This window comes from Ambystoma mexicanum, chromosome 3p, assembly GCF_040938575.1.
Source record: "Ambystoma mexicanum isolate Mex_15411 chromosome 3p, UKY_AmexF1_1, whole genome shotgun sequence".
NCBI classification, from domain to species: Eukaryota; Metazoa; Chordata; class Amphibia; order Caudata; family Ambystomatidae; genus Ambystoma; species Ambystoma mexicanum.
This window is the reverse complement of record NC_090925.1, coordinates 234,814,569-234,831,566: the sequence shown is the minus strand read 5'-3', so window position 1 is coordinate 234,831,566 and position 16,998 is coordinate 234,814,569.

Sequence of the window (16,998 nt, the reverse complement as noted above, 5' to 3'; positions counted from 1 at the left end):
GCTTCTGATGGAATTTCACAAGTGACATATTTTTCAATAAACTGTAAAACAGTGGCATCACTGTCTTGACCAAATTTAGGAGCATCTTTAATCCATAAAAGCATGTGGATATGTGGTGCTCCTCTGGCTTGAAATTCTTTTCTCCAAAAGAAGTGTTGCACTTCTCCAAGGGGAGGAACAGTTTTATTACAAATAAAATGTAGCATAGCAATGAAGCGATGGTGAAAATATCTTGAAACATTAACAGGATCCAAAGAACAAAGTTCTCCAGGTGTTAGAATATCTATGTTTGTTTTGTTTTTATTTGATATGCGTAGGAAATCATGTAAATCTTCCCATGCATATTCTGCACAACTTAATGTAACAAACCAAGTGGGTGGGCCAAGGTTTCTGATCATACAACGTACATCTCCATGACGTCGAAACCAGTACTCTTTAGTACCACGCATATTTGCTAATAGATTTGTAATATTTGATTGTAAAACCTCATACTTTTGTTGCACTTTCTCTAATAATTGTGTAGCTGTCATATTTTGAAAGTGTGATCCTGATTTTAATATGTGTGCAACTCCGTAACATAAAGTTGCTAGTTCACTTTCAAAGAGTAGGTGGAATATGTATTCCACATTTTGTCTAAATCTGGGATCTTCAGAATACATCCGTAATGAGCGGTATTCTGAAGCTGATATTTGAATAGGTCTATCATCATACCTTCCTCCTTTGCCAGTAGGAAAGAGTAGAGGAAAAGCACGTGCTTCTATACTTTTTTCCATATACTGATTGGCCATCCTTTTGTTTGACGCATTTGGTAAGTTTCCAGTACATCTTGTACGGTGTCATTACAGTGCAAAGGATGAATTGTGTAATGGTCTAAAGTATTTGATATTGTATCAGGATCTAGTAGCTCAAATTGACCAGCTTCTTGTGTTTCTTGAATTATTTCAGTTGTATCTTTCAAGTTTTCTTCAATATTAATTTCTTTGTAATATTCATTATTCTCTTTAAGATATTGGAAGGCTTGTCTAACTTTATATAAATCTACCAGCTGTTGGCATATTTTTTTTGTCTTTTGTAGGTACTCCATTTACTAAAATAATTAAAGATTGCTGCATTGGACGTTGCACTCCTAGAGTATGCACATTTTCTTTTAGATTTAATGGTAAATAAACTACTTTTCCACGAATGCCTTTTACCAATTCAGAGGGAGGTAATTTTGCTGTTTTTGGTTGAAGGCGTATTATTGCTTGAAATGGGTGTACTGTTTGAATTATGATGCTCTCATATAAATTAAGTTGTTGTAGAGGTTTTGGTACTGGGTATAATTCCAAATTATTTGTGATAGAACGTGAAGGAGTTTGGTTGTTGTCAAGTTTTGTAGTGCAATAACTGCAAAGTATTAAGGGCTCAGTTATTTCATATTTGTTTTCTGCTAGAAGGTAGAGAGCTAATTCAAACCATTTAGAATCTTCATTGTCTTCTATTTTGTATGATAGGTCCACAGTTTTTGTGTTACTTTTATAAAAAATTCTACGGCAACATACACATACATGGTTTGGTACTTCAGCTGATGTACTTTTAAATTTTAGTATTTCTTTTTTGTATGTGTTTAGCAAAAGGTTGCCATGTGTAGAATTGTTGCTTAATTGGTTTACAGCTATTTCATCCTGTAAGTGGGTTTCACTTCCAAAATATTTTTTCTGAATATAGTCAATTTCTTCAAGTAGGTCTTTTGCTGTACCATGTAGAAGGATGTTATTTAACTTTGCTAGTGCTAAAGCAGGACTTTTAGCATAGTACAGTTTATAGACTAGATTTCTTATAGTTGAATGATGTGTTGATATCCTTTTGATATCATGGAAAGTGGTTTTACAAGTAGGTCCTGTAATGCAGGCCATGAATGTCCTTGTAGTCCTGTGTACTTGCGCACTGGACTGGTATCTATATTTTGCAGTAATTTAATTTTGATTTTGTCTTTGCTTTTTACATATTTATTGAGGAATTGGTGTAAAGATTTGAAACATTGTTCGGGAATTTTACACATTGACGTGCATGGCCATTTGTACACTAGACGTTCTGATTCAGTTGAATGGAGCGGTAATTCTAAGTTTTCAGGGCATATTTTTGTAAGGAGTACTTCTTGTTCCATTATGGTATTATTCACTTTTTCATAACCTCGACCACTGCTATTTATGACAATTGTATTCGTTTGCTTTTGTTTGTACGCTTCTTCATTAAAATATGGTTCTGTGCTCGTAGTGTGATTCCATTCACCTCCGCAGATACTTAAGAAGTTCTTTCTGTTGACATTTCGCTTATTGAGAAGTATCTTTTGTAATTTAGTTATTAGTTTTGTTAGTGGTTTCCTTTTGTTTAACAGTAAAATAAATACATTTCTTTTGAGAAGAATTGCACTGTCCATCAATGCTTCTAAGATTAATTTCCTACGATAGGTTTTAAGCTTTGAACCTGATTTCTCTCCTGTTTTTATAAGATTTTGAAGGACTTTGTGATGGTATATTTTGGCTAAAATACTTTTCTTGGTATGCTTACTTTGCACTATAATAAAATTTGAAGAAGTAGTTTTATCTGTACTGATAGCTGATTTGCTGTTAATTGTTTTTTGGTTTGTTTTACATTTTGATAGAGGAAGCAAAGTTGTTGTACTTGAAACTTCTTGTGTTTCACTAAATGATTGTATTCGCTGTTTTGTTTCAACTTTTTTTTACAAATTCTGCTAGAGATGGATGCTTATGTTGGACACCTTTATTTTCATTTGCTCTAATTTTGCGTTGCTTTCTACGGAGTTGTCTTTTGGTAGACATTCTTTAGGGTCAGTTGAAAAAAATAAAGAAGATATGGGTTGGGGTGTTCTGGAATGTATGTGTGCTGTGTGCATGAGTGTTTGAGTAAGATGATAAAGATGTATGTAATGGTGTGTGATTGTACATTGGGAACTAAAACTAGTAGGGATAGGTATTCTTGAATTTATGTGTCACTAAACTGGGGTTCAGATGACAAAAAAAAAGTAAGCTGGTGGTGTGGAAAAGTACAAATAGTAAATCTAATGTATACAATTAAAACAGTTGTTTGTTCTATAATATGAAAATTGTAGTGGTTCAGTTGGCTAATTTGTGTGTCCAAAAATAGAAATTTGTGGGCCATTCTGGTTGTAAATCGCTGTTTATGACATGGAATTTTTTGGACAAAATGGTACAAAATCTCTATTTTAAGAAACCAAAATAGCTGGTATTCATGTTATAGTATATTTGATTAATAATATAAATATTATGGTGATATTTTACTTACTTTTTTTTAAAATTAATAGGTAACTTCTTAATTTTTCTTTCTTCTTCGAATTCGGCTGCTTCTTTTCAGGAAACTGGTCTTCACTGCAACTGTAAAAGCTTCAAATTAGTAACTTTGTTTGTATATATACACTGTTTTTAATTTAGATATTGATTTTTTTAATTGAAATCCTCAGTGCATTCTGTAAAACCATTAAACTAATTTATTTACATAAGATACATTGCATCAGTTCAGTACATATGATATGTTCTTAATGAACAAATTGTATTGAATGACAAACTGTAGCAAAAATAAAATATCTTTACTATGTCTTGTGAAATTTATAATATATTAGTGAATACCACTATTTCTGTAAGTACACTGTTCTAGGTAATAGCGCCTCAATGTCATGTCTAATTTAAAGTAATTAAGTAAATAAATAAATAAAAACAAAAAATATGAAATTGTATAAGTATTTTTATGAAGGTTTAAACATAGATTGTGTTTGCATGCAATTTTGTTTGAATATATGTAGTCTATATATTTCATTTAAAAATTGTTAGTTTTACATGATTTGAGTGTGTGTGTATAAAGAAAGTAAAAAGTATAAAGGTGTATAAGTGATAGTTGATTTTAGGAAATTGAAAAAAGTACAGTAAATTCATTTTACAGATTTTACAAGGTAAAAGTCTGTTTGAAAATGTGTTCATCTACCAGAATCTTAACTCACACGCTCTTGGCGGGTGTCACACGCCTTGTAAAGGGCAGACTCACCCGCCAAGCCTCCTGCACGCCCATTCATTCCAATGGGCGTCTCACCCGCCAAAAACAAAATCGGGTGATTTCACCCGCCTGTAAAACAAAAATGGTTGAGAGCTATGTCATCTACTATACAGAAAATATGCATACCTGAAGTTTGTGTTCATGCATATGGATATGCATGGAGCTGCAAGTAGAAATCTTGAAGACTTGTACAGTATTTGTGGTAGATGCTGCTTGCCAATGATATGACACTTTACTCAGAGAGATTCAGAGTACATTTGCAGTGCTGATCTATGATGATGCAGTTAGATGTAGAGGTCTTGAATGTGATTGGTGCATGGTCATGTGATTTTTGAGGTACATCCAATGAGGGAATGGCAGAGAGAGTGTAGTGGAAATGGTAGAAGGGCTGTTCATGTTACGATATGTCTGCGGACATGGCGGTAGTTCCCGGACATCGGGAGTTACATCTGGGGATTTTTGGGTTCAGAAGTCATGCAAATGAGAATAAGCACTGAAAGGGATTGGTCAGGAAAGTTTGGTGGGTGTGTTGTGCCAGGAGAGATTTTCTGAGATACTCTTTTTGCTGAGAGAACAAAAGATAGCTATGGCTGTGTGTTTCAGAAAACAGATTGTTTGGATTTTAGGAGATTCGTGGATACATTGGTTGAAGGTGCATGCAGAAAGCTGTGGAGTAGCTGTAGATCTTGGATTCCCATATGTGGAAGTACACTGGCATGGAGTACGTGGAATGAAGTGGTTGGATTTGCTACCTCTCTGTGCTACTTTGGACACAGAGCAACATCCAGACATAATTGTAATTCATTGTGGAGGGAACAGTTTAGGGCATGTGACTGGAATTTTTTTGCAATTTGCTATGAAAGAAGGACTGAGGAAGGTTATGGACATGTTCCCTAATTCTCAAGTGATATTTTCACGGATTGCGGAGACAAATTTGGCTTCGTTCTTCTTCATTTGGTCCACAAATGGAAAAAGCAAGGTGCAATGTTAATAAGGCTGTTTGTGGCTTTCTAAGAGATTTTGGCATGTCTTCTTTTCACAATGAAAATATTATGTTTTGTAGTACATACATTTTTCGCAGAGATGGAGTCCATCTTACTTATGCTGGCAATCAGATTTTTCTGAGAAATGTACAAAATGCATTGCGACCTTTTTTGGAATTACAACAACGATTTTGAAGTAGATGTTAATCATTTACAATTTTTGACTTACAAACACCACCCAAAGGCTCTTTTCAGAGCCACCACTTCTTTCCAGAGAAAATGACAATGTATGTGATGGAGTAGTAACCCAATTTTTTTAATGTTCGCGAACTGTCCGCGGACTTCTAAAAAATACGAAGAGCCCTGCTTCATTTATTTTCACTTCTATTTTTTAACTGGGAAAGGCGGCTTTGAAAAGAGCCTTATTTTTTTTTGATTTTTGTAATTTTGTATTTTTTTTGGTTTTTCAGACACGACACACTAGGAGAGGAGGGTAAAGGAGGGTAAAGGGGGGGACACCAACCACAGGGATAAGAAAGGGCGAGGTGAGAGAGGAAGATGTAGAGTGGGTTTTATTTGGGTAGTGAGTAGGTCTTCTCGTGCTCTGAGACGATAGTCTCAAAAGCACTCCGAAGTCGCTCCCCCCTGCAGAGTACTGTGTCACAGTACATACATACAACTGTGACCCTCGAAAGGTAAAGGTCATCAGCATTCTGTATGGCCTGTGAGGCAGCTTGAGAAAGACGCTGTCCCACAGAGGTGGTCCTTGTGGTGACAGGATCAGAAACAGAGGATGAAGTAGAGGAAATCAACCTGCTACGTTCTTCGCAAGGTACAACCCTGCGAATAGCCCCAGAGTGAAATGACCTCAGGTGTCGCTTCATAGTAGTGGTCCCAAAGCTGTAGTTACCGTGATTCCCGCGACTGAGTATCATTTTGCACTCATTGCAGGTAACATGGTTCGCACGAGCCTTAGGACCATTCCCATGAATGGTAATTAACCGGCACACCCAAGACTCACACCTAGTGCGGGTAGTAGGGATTTCCTCTACCTCATTCTCATCATCCTCTTCTTCCTCCTCCGCATCCTCAGTCCTGTTCCCCTCTTCAGGCCCTTGAGGAGGTGGTGGTGGTGGAAGGGGTGGTGGTGGTGCTGAAGCAGGTGCAGCACCAAGTGGCAGTTCAGCAGCCAAGGATGCCATGTCGATGATGGTGTAGTCTGCAGGTGGCAGCAAAAATCACTGTGTTCTGAAGAATAGCCAGAAACACAATGGGAATAAGCTCTTGGGCGTGGTCTTTTATAGGGGTGCTTGTGCGCGGTCCGCGGACATGCGCACTGTGCACGGACAGATCGAACACAAAAAAAGGATCAGAAAGTTTCAAAAGGTATATAGAAACTCAAGATTGCTATGTGGGACTTGTGGCATGGTGAGATTTTATTGAAAAATATTATGGATTAACTGAAAATGTACTTTTAAATTGTTCGGGGACACGAACAGTGTCCGCATTTCAGGACACACGATGAGCGTGGGTGTGGTCATATGATCTGTTTGCGAACTAGTTTGCGAAGGAAGCGCCTGTCCGCAGGACACCAAGTGCACGGAGATTGGTTAGCGCATGTGCATTGATGTCCTACGGACACTGTTCGGGTTCTGAAGTAATTAACAGCGCGTCACACGTGAAACGAATATTTCAGGACACCGCGTGTGTTCTTAGAACAGTTTAAACTTGGTAGCGAACAGTAAGTACTGATATAGTGTTCTTCAGGACACGTGTAATTTAGTTTATGTACAAACATTTCAGGACACCAATTGTGTTCTTAGAACACTTTCAATTGGGTAGCGAACACTACGAACAGTTGTACTGTTGTTCAGGACACATAATTTTGTTTATTTACGAACATTTCAGGACACCAATTGTGTTCTTAGGACAGTTTTAAGTTGATAGCGAACATTACGGACAGATATAGTGTTCTTTAGAACATGTTAATTTTTGTTTCTTTACGAACATTTCAGGACACTACGAGTGTTCTTAGAACATTTTGAACTTATATGAGAACATTAGGGACAGATGTAGTGTCCTCAGGACAGTTACATTTTTGTTTCTTTACGAACATTTCTGAACAACCGCGGTGTCCGTGGACACCTAAAATGGTTTTATTACAAGGAACTGAAAGTAATTACAACACAATATAAAAAAGTAACTTTATTTAACATATATAAACAATTTATGACTGAGAAGGTGGGGCAGAAACGGAAACAAAAACAGGAGAAATAGGGTTTTCAATATTAGTGGGATCAGGTGAAGAAGGGATGGAAATCTCATCAAAACGTTGTGGTCCATGGAGAGAGTTTGGGGATAAATTAATGGGATATGGTGAGGGGGGACAAGTACAGGTGTGACAATGGTATGTTGTTGGTGGTTTTAGGTAATCTTCCACAAAGTTCTTTAAATCCATAAAATTTGCCATAAGTTGGTCCATTTTGTGGGTAATGTGTTCAAGAGTGTTATCCACCACTTCTTTTTCTTTGGAAGTTGCAATTTTTGTAGGGTCTGTAAAAAAAAAAGTATATGTTGAATGTATACAAAATAATATTTATCAATTGGTTTATACAGTAAAGTGTGTACCATTAGGTGGACTATCTTCTAACATTTCGTCTCGTTGGAAATGGTCCTCTAGCCAGTCCAGAGTACTACACATTTCTGTGAGAAAACAAAGAAGTAATATGTTTTTTTTTTCTAATATAGAAAGTTTATAAATATATGAGTAAAAAGAAGTGCACTTACTATATCTGGTGAGATATGTAATCAATAGAGTATACGTCTGGTCTTGCTGTTGGTTGTGGAGCGTCTGTGAGGTAATTATGGTGGAAGCCACTTTATCTTCTTTTGGTATATTCCATTTGAAAACATATTGGGCCTCATTCCGACCCAGACGGTAAGTTACCGCCTGGGTCGTACCTTTACCACCATGGCGTAAACTACGTTTACGCCATGGTGGTTGGCGGACTTACCGCCCCATTCCGAGGTTGGCGGGGCGGTAAGTCCCCAATCCCCATTTACCCTTCCCCATTCCCATTTTTGCGCCATAGGGCATAATGGGAGTGGGGAAGGCGTTAATTACGCCACCGTAAATTACGGTGGCGTAATTAACAACAAGGTCCCTTAGCGCCATGGATTTTAACACCTGCTAAAAGCAGGTGTTAAATCCTCCATGGCGCCAAGGGACCTCGGAATCAGGCGGTAAGGGTCGGCGCTGTTTACGCTGCCGTAAACCCCTTACCGCCTGGGTCGGAATGAGGCCCATTGTATTTACATGAATGGTTAGTGTGTTACATATATGGGTAACATTTTTTAAGAATTACTACATATATTGTATGTGTGCTGCTTTGTGAATTTGTTAAATGTTCCAATGTTATGATATAACTATTACACATCATACCTCCCCATAGTTTTTAGGTGGTGGTACTGTTCTCCGAACATGTCCGCGAACATTAAATAAGTTTGCGGACATCAAGTTCATAAGAAGAGATCTAGTCAGTTCCATATGACATGTATATAAAGTCAAAGTCATTATTGTTAAGTTGTGCTACTAAAAAACTATGAAATTCAGTGAAAAAACTTTGTTAAAGGGACGTTATGGTTAAGTTGCGCTACTAAAGACCTATGAAATTCAGTGAAAAAAACTTTGTTAAAGGGACATTATGGTTAAGTTGCGCTACTAAAAACCTATGAAATTCAGCGAAAAAACTTTGTTAAAGGGACGTTATGGTTCCAAGTAAAACCGAAAAACCCTTGAAATTTGCCAGTTATGGTAAGCTAAGCAACCATAACTCACGCCACCACCGTGCACTGCTAAGACTAACACCCAGGACATCAAAGATGACATCACAAATGTCATTGATGACATCACTGATGACATCACATGTGTATGTACTTCTCATGAAGTATGTGTAGAAGGGATTCTTATTATGTTGCGAAAAAAGTGTCAAGAATCATTACAAGAAATATACCCTAATAAGTGCATTGAACGATGCATTGATATAAATAGCATCCTATTATGGGGTTCTATCTAGTATACTAAGCTACTCATACAGAAACATAACATTGTGTGCAGCGTACAAGATGAAGGTATGATATTCGTAATGTTAATATGTTGAATAATGAAATGATAATTGTTTTCTTAATAGATTTTTGTGTACTTTGAAATATGTAATAAGTAGCTAATAAAACCCATGTATTACATAATTGCATTACTATAGACAAAACACAAAGACACAAGAACACATACCAATATGGGTATATACAGGGAAAGTGAAGTTAGCAAAAAAGCACAAGTAGTAGCAGAAACAATTCATAACTTACCTGATTAGTTTCATGCAAATAAATGATTGCTCTGTTTCAAAGCTGCTATTTACCCTATGTATATGTATCACTTGATGTGATTGGACCCTAAGGAAAGTAGTGTGAGTACAATGTTTACAAATATGACCATATACAGGGAAAGTACAGCCATAAAAAAAAAAAAACAGAACTATCAGAAAGTGCTCATAAGACTAGTGATTATCTTCATGCCCAAAAAGGATTGCTGTATTTCAAGCTTGTGTTTTCCCATATGTATATGTGTTTCATATGATGTGACTGTACTCTAAGGGAATTACTGTAAGAACCTACTAGAAGGATACGTCTACAAATAAAATAAAATTCTTAGTTTCTGACTGTTACTGAAGAAAACCATGTGGCCTAGATATGTCAGCAAAAGAAAAAATAGTGAGCCAGACATGTGATGTCATCAGTGATGTCATCAATGACATTTACGATGTCATCTTTGATGTCCTGGGTGTTAGTCTTAGCAGTGCACGGTGGTGGCGCGAGTTATGGTTGCTTAGCTTACCATAACTGGCGAATTTCAAGGGTTTTTCAGTTTTACTTGGAACCATAACGTCCCTTTAACAAAGTTTTTTCACTGAATTTCATAGGTTTTTAGTAGCACAACTTAACCATAAAGTCCCTTTAACAAAGTTTTTTTCACTGAATATATATATATACACATATAATTTGTTTTAATTGAAACCATTTTTAGCAAAATATATGAGAAAATCAGGAGACCTTGTTACATTGTCCTCCAAAAGAATAAAAAGAAGAACCAATATCATCATTCTTTCATGAAGGAAATACAAGTTTTAAGAATGTCATCATAGCAATCGTATGGCATGATTTATGCCCTTCTATTAACAATGACCACCAAATATCCTGGGATTTCCTTTGTATGTCTGATATTAAGTGTTGGAAAATGTTTAGTTCGACTCTCCACTAACGCAGAGCAGGAAGTAACCAAATGTTTTAATGTTTCGACAGCTGTCAAATCTTTGCAGAACCAGCATTTGTTAGACTCTGATTGTTTTCAGATGAATTGGATCTCATTTGTCTGTAATAGGTTAAACCGGATACAGAGAAATTGATCTCGTAGGTTTTGATCTGGGGACTGTCTTAGATATTCACACACGGTTTTGAGTTTCCTTAGTTCAGGAGGTATGTGAGCCATCAGTTTGTATGTTGCTTCTGCATTTAGAGTATGGATCCAATCCATTTCAAACATCTTGTGTTTAACCAGCATAGGATTATTGATAAGATCTTTAAAAGAGCTACCAATCGCTTCTAGTAAGTCACAATATTTCCTTCGCCAGGTCTGTAATGCTGGAGTATCAGAGGCAACAATCTCTTTAAACAGCATCTCAAATATTGCTGGTCGGTGTGGTAAAAAGCATTTTCGTAGAAAGGCTACGTTTTTCCAGTCAACTATTGATTGTAGAGACAATAAGCCCAATTCACGCCGTATTGGATGGATTGGTGTGGCTGATGGAAGATTCAACACCTTTTTCCAATATAGGCCTTCAAGTTGGGTACAGACATTGATGGAATGTTCTGCATGGCTTCAGCACCATAAGCGATCGCTGGGATGACCTTAGATTTTGAGAAGAAAAGTGCTGGGAGAATGGAAAAGCGATTATATTTGGTGTCTATGGCACATGCTTGACTAACCAATGCCTTAGCCTTGGCTCTCAGGAGATTTATCATGGGAACCTCAATCATAGTATCGCTGAGCCAGAATCCCAAGTACTTAAAGGTGGATACTTGGTCAATGGTACATCCTTCAAGTGACCACGTGAACCTGTTTTTTCTTTTTTGAGAATTTCCCAGACTTCAAATTTTTGTTTTTCATTTGTTTTGATGTAAATTAACAAACTGTTCAATTGCCTTTGAAGGCCGATGGAATAAGACTGTGCCGTAGGCATAAAGGAGGCGTGGAAGGGTAATTCCACCGACTGATGGTGGAAAGATTCTAATTTCAGGATCAGTGTTTTTAATGTCGGCTAGAAAGAAGTTAAATAGTGGAGTGGCCATTGGGCAAACTTGCTTCACACCTTTTGCAGTGGAAATGTCATGCGAGAGCAAGCCAGCCTTATTTAAACAAACTTTCAGAGTTGTTGAAGAATGGAGGGATTTTATTGAGTATAACAGTGGTTTCGGACAACAAGTTGCTTCCAATTTGTTCCATAGCCTCGCTCAGTTGATCTAGGCAAAGGCTTGTACTAGATTGACTAAGACTATGTACATTTTTGGTCTCCCTTGCTTCACTCTGTTTTTCAATATATTAAGAATGAAGATATTTGAAATGGTCCCAACTCCCTTTACGAATCCGGTTTGTAATGGAACATTTAGGCCGGCAGTTATGGACCAGGAACTGAAATGATATGATATGATATGATATGGTATTTGTAACGCGCCTATACACAGGTGTTTCAAGGCGCGACGAGGCAGGGAGGGGAGGAACAAGGGGAGACAAAACAAACAATCCTACTAGGCCAGGTGTCATTCAGATCGTGCAAGTGCAGGGGTGGGGGAGGGGGGAAAAGTGCAAGGGGAAGGGGAGGGGGGGAAGTGCAGTAAAGGTAAGTGGTGTAAGTAATAAATAAAAAAGGGCCAGCTAGTGGCAAGTGCAAGGTAAGTGCAGAACAAGTGCTGGGGAAGGGGGGGGGGCTGTAGGGATACAGAGACAGTCCCGTAGTGCAGAGGGTTTCCAGGGGATCAGTGACTGGGACCAGGACCGAAGGCAGTTTAGAGTGGTCCAGTTGCAGGATCAGTGCAGTTTAGTGAAGAATTAATTAGCTGTTCAGCAGGGGAGAGGGAGAGAGAAAGCAGAAGCAAAGAGGAAGGTTTTGAGGTGCTTCCGGAACCGGAGGTGGTTCTCCTCAAGTTTCAGGGAGGCAGGAAGGCTGTTCCAGAGGGAGGCAGGAAGGCTGTTCCAGATCCAACAACATGGTGCTATATAGTTTCCCTATGGACTCCAGTAGGGTGATCAGACTGTAGTCCTAAGGATTGTTTTGGTCTCCATTTTTAAAATTGGGGACCACAATTACCTTTCTCCAGGAGCAGGGGAAGGACCAGGTAGTTGAAACCTGAAACAGTAATGCATGTATTAGGGGGGGCCCATGTGGCCTGGTGTTCTTTAAGCATCAAATTTGTCAGACTGTCGGTACCCGGAGCTTGTGAATTGTTTAGTTTTGAAATGTGGTTTTGGATATCTTCAGTGGAGGTTGAAGTCACCCACAGTGCAATATTAGCCAAAATATGGTCTGTTGGGGTGTTTATGGCAGTGCTGCCATAAAGAGTTTTAAAGTATTCAATCCACACAGATTCCAAAATTGGATTTGCATGGTCATCATATGTCTGGGGACCTATAGATTTAAATAAGGTCCAAAATGTGTTTGTTTTTCCCCAGTTAGGGTTATCAGCATAGTTTCTGCATCTTGATGGCAAAGAGCTGATCTAAATGAAACAAGCCAATTCCTATAATTATTCTTTCCAATGTGCATTAATTCATCAGCCGCTGCAGTTTTCAATTTTCTAGCTGCTCTGGAAAGTCTATGCACCTCTTTGTGACGTTCGACAAGAGCCGAATTGAAAACATGTGCATGGGTAAAGCACAATTGAGATTTTGGTTTGATGCTACTTGTATACATTTCCAATAAAGGCGTATATTCGACTGGTGAACCAATTGTATGGTAGTTAGTTGCAAGATTAACCATACTTGCATTGGACAATTTTAGGCGTGTTTCACCACCAGTGACAGTTACTGCCAACGTAATTTTCTGCCGAGGCTTAGTCGAGAACCCAAACCACTCCATATGTAAAATGTGGTGATCGCTATTCTTTGTTTGAATGATCTTGAATAACGCCACCTGGGGCAAAAAGTGGTCCGAAACAAAGACATAGTTGATCACAGAGGAATTTCCCATAAAAGACCAGGTTGTATTAGGTGGCGAGTCATCTTTAAAGTTGCTGTTGATCAGATGCATGTCCATAGCAGTCATCAGAGAATTCCACATGCTAGCCCTGGAAATATGGGAGGCATGCCCTCTGTTAGTTTCCTCAAGTCTATTTTTGAAGAAGCAAACTGTGTTTAGGTCGCCGCAAAGGATGGTATGTTTTATTTGTTGGACAATGTAAACATCACCCAGCAAATCAGAAACATGGTCAATGAAATCCTCATTTGATATTATTGCCGGATTCCAATAAACATTGATAACAGCTACTTTGACATCAGGAGGATGAGCCGGTCCATTGTGTCCGGTTTTCTATTTCAGTATGGTTTCTTGAGTCAAATGAGTCTTTAAGATAGATTTCATTGTGTTCAAAAGGCTTCCAGATTTAAGGGCAGTCAACAATCTCGATGTTGTACGCTCTTTTTTGCCTTTTATGACTGGGCTCAAAGATGACTTAAATCCCTCTAGAGTCAGTTTTGTCTTCAGCCATGTTTCTTGAAAACCTAAGAGGTCATAAAGACCTACGTTTATTTGATTTGGTTTGGTTAGATGGCTGAAACTCAGGGTGTTTCACGAAGCTAGTAACAACCGGGGTCCAGTCGAGTCACCAGATCTTAAGGGAAGGTCCTGTATCACCTCTTTAGATTCAAATGGCTAGAGGCAATCATTTGGTGTCAACGCCCTTGACAACCAGGACCAGTCCTGATGTATCAGTTGGACTTTTGGTTCATTCAGTACTTGAGGAATACTTGTAACCCGCTGTTGAGTTTTTGAAGATTCAAATGTCTCTTTTAGCTCTGCCCCTGGACCAATAGGGACACAACCCGTTTGAAGGAGGTATAAATACTTTGGTTCTCGATCGACCAGTCTAGGATCTTTGTTGATTGGTATGAACTCTGAACATTTGAATTTGGTATTTGAACTTGGTTGCATTGGTTGACAAGAAAATCTGGGCTGTCTCTCCGATTCCTTAAGGGTTGTAAGATCAAATCCTAGCATCAACATACTCTGTAAAGCCTCTAATAGCATGTTTTTGATCACTGATGTCAGGTGTAAGTAGATTACATCAGTATGTCTTTCATCCACACATTCAATTATCCTGATGTCTTCGGAACGAAGATGATGTAGATTTGGAATACATTAAAGAGATCAAACACTGCTCTTCGGTTGAGACCTAGGTTATCTTTCTTGTCCCAGATCCATTCAAGCTTTGAAGTGTGATATTTCAGATCTTGTAAAGGTGGACACTCTGTGGGCATCGGTTTAGCATCTAAATGACCTGTAATTGGGAGGTCTTTCTTGATCTTTGATGTATAGATGAGTCGAAACAGCTACATTGGTTCCTGGTTGTGCCATGTCAGGGTTTGATGTGTTCCTCCGAGTTGGTGCGGGTGGTATTTGGTTGTAAGTGTATGAGTATCTGAGCACCAGGTTCAATCGGCCCTAAAGGTGATTTTAGGCAAAGATTTGAGTTGGTGTTTTCAATGGACTGCACATTTTGAATCTTGCCATGGGGACATTTGTTCCTTTTTCTGCAACTGAGCGGAGGTCCTTTCGGATTGGTGCAAACTTTGGCCAACTTCAGGATCCTCTTCAGCAATCAAAGGTGCAGACGGATCTTGTTGGTCTTCATTATCTGTATGGGATTGATCAATGGAATAAGTTGAAAGATCTATCAAGCTTTGTGACTGCCGACTCGAAACATTAGTTACATTTTTAGTCCCAATGTCAGCCTCTTTGGTGTTTTAGGTGATGTCACACCTTTTCTTACTAGAATATTGGATCTCCTGGGTTCTGGTTGAGGGGCAGTTTTCTTAAGTTTCAATTGTGTCGTAGATGGTGTGTTTCCTTTAGTAACTGCTGGCTTATGTTGTGGCAAATTATGCGTGGTGGGTTTATCTAGTCAGTTTGATTTCTGTGTTGGAAAAATGATGGAAGCTAGGTTTGCTGTAGCATCATGCAGAACTTCTGTCGTAATTATCTCTGTGTCACCAGTAACACTCATGCAAGGACCTCTGGGTTCCTCTGGGTTCCGCTGATAGTTCTACAGTAAGGGATTTGGGAAAGGGTTATTCAGAAGTTGTAAGGGTTCAGGTTCTTTTGTCAAGTCCACAGGTTGGTTCAAAATCATGGTCTGAGTTTCTTGGTTAGACCTTGTACATGGATTAAGTTGTGCACTTGTATCAGACAAATCGAACCTCAGCTGGTCAACAGACTTACCAGTACCTTCGGCCGTTACATACCCTTCCAAAAAGATTAATTTGGAATGAGTCGTAGCCAGCAGTCTTATGATCTTTAAGAGTCTCATTCAAATGTTCATATAACTTCATGAAGGGAGCAAGGGCAAGGGTGACTGTTGACATCAGTGTGGTTTATTTTTCTTAGTAGTTTAAGTAATACAGGGACTTTGCACTGGCTCGGGAGAAACATCCTGTATGATCTTTGAACATGCTCCATGATGTACGGGAGGTGTAGTTGCATTTTCAGTCATGCTAAGTCAACAGCCCACAAGTCTAAATATATCCTGATTCTCTGTTGAGCAGACAAGGGAGATGGTTCCGGATCAGTATTAAGACACGGCAGGTTATGATTGAGGATCTGGGTATCATCAGTTTGTGCCATATATTGCAGATGTACATTCGAAGCCGCAGAGTAAGATGTCACTTGATTTGTGAGCACAACTGTAGCGGTGCAAAATCGGCAATCACGGTTTCCGTTGGATTGAGTTGTATTTGCTCACGTTCAGTCACACTGGACAGGGGTTGTGGAAAAATGACATGAGAGCCTGGTGACTGAAAAGCCACTGAGTTGCCCTCATGAATGTCAGATCTTGTGTTTTCGGCATTCCAGACTGATGAAAAAGATGACAAAGTATTCACTTTAGGTGCAATGGCAAAGGTAGCAAAGTCGTAAGGAATGGTAGAGAGATTGGAGTCCACTGTCATAGATTCCTTAGGGGGGACTGACAGTGGGACGGTTCTCTCAGAACCCCGACTTTCCAAAATCTATGTGTCAGAAAGTTTATTCACAGGTTGCAGTTTTGTGGTGTAGAATGAAAAGGAAGGTTTAAGAGTGGAGGGTGGGATGCGAGGAGCTCGGCCTCACAACACTACTTTTTTGTATGTTCTGTTTTGAAGTTGTTTTTTCATGTGGTCCTTATAATGACTAGTTGCTGAGGACGTACTTTGATTCTGTATAAAGCATGGACATTGTTTTGAGGAACGACCGATTCCTTGATGTTTGTTTGGTCCTCCTTTCAAACCTAACGGTCTCTGTATCAAAGGTGCACATTCTTTAGTAACAAAGACTTTGGGCCTCATTACACGGACGGCGGTAAGGGTTAACGGTCACCGTTAATGGCAACGGTGACCGTTAACCCTTACCGCCGTACTACGAGGTCCCTTAGCGGGTTGGAGTTTTAACGCCTGCTTTTTGCAGGCGTTAAATACCAACCCGCTAAGGGACCTCGGAGCTAATTACGGCACCGCAAAATTGCGGTGCCGTAATTAGCGCCTTCCCCAGTCCCATAGAGCCCTATGGGGCAGAAATGGGAATGGGGAAGGGCAATGGCGGAAAGGGGATTTACCGCCCCTCCAACCTTGGAATGGGGCGGTAAATCC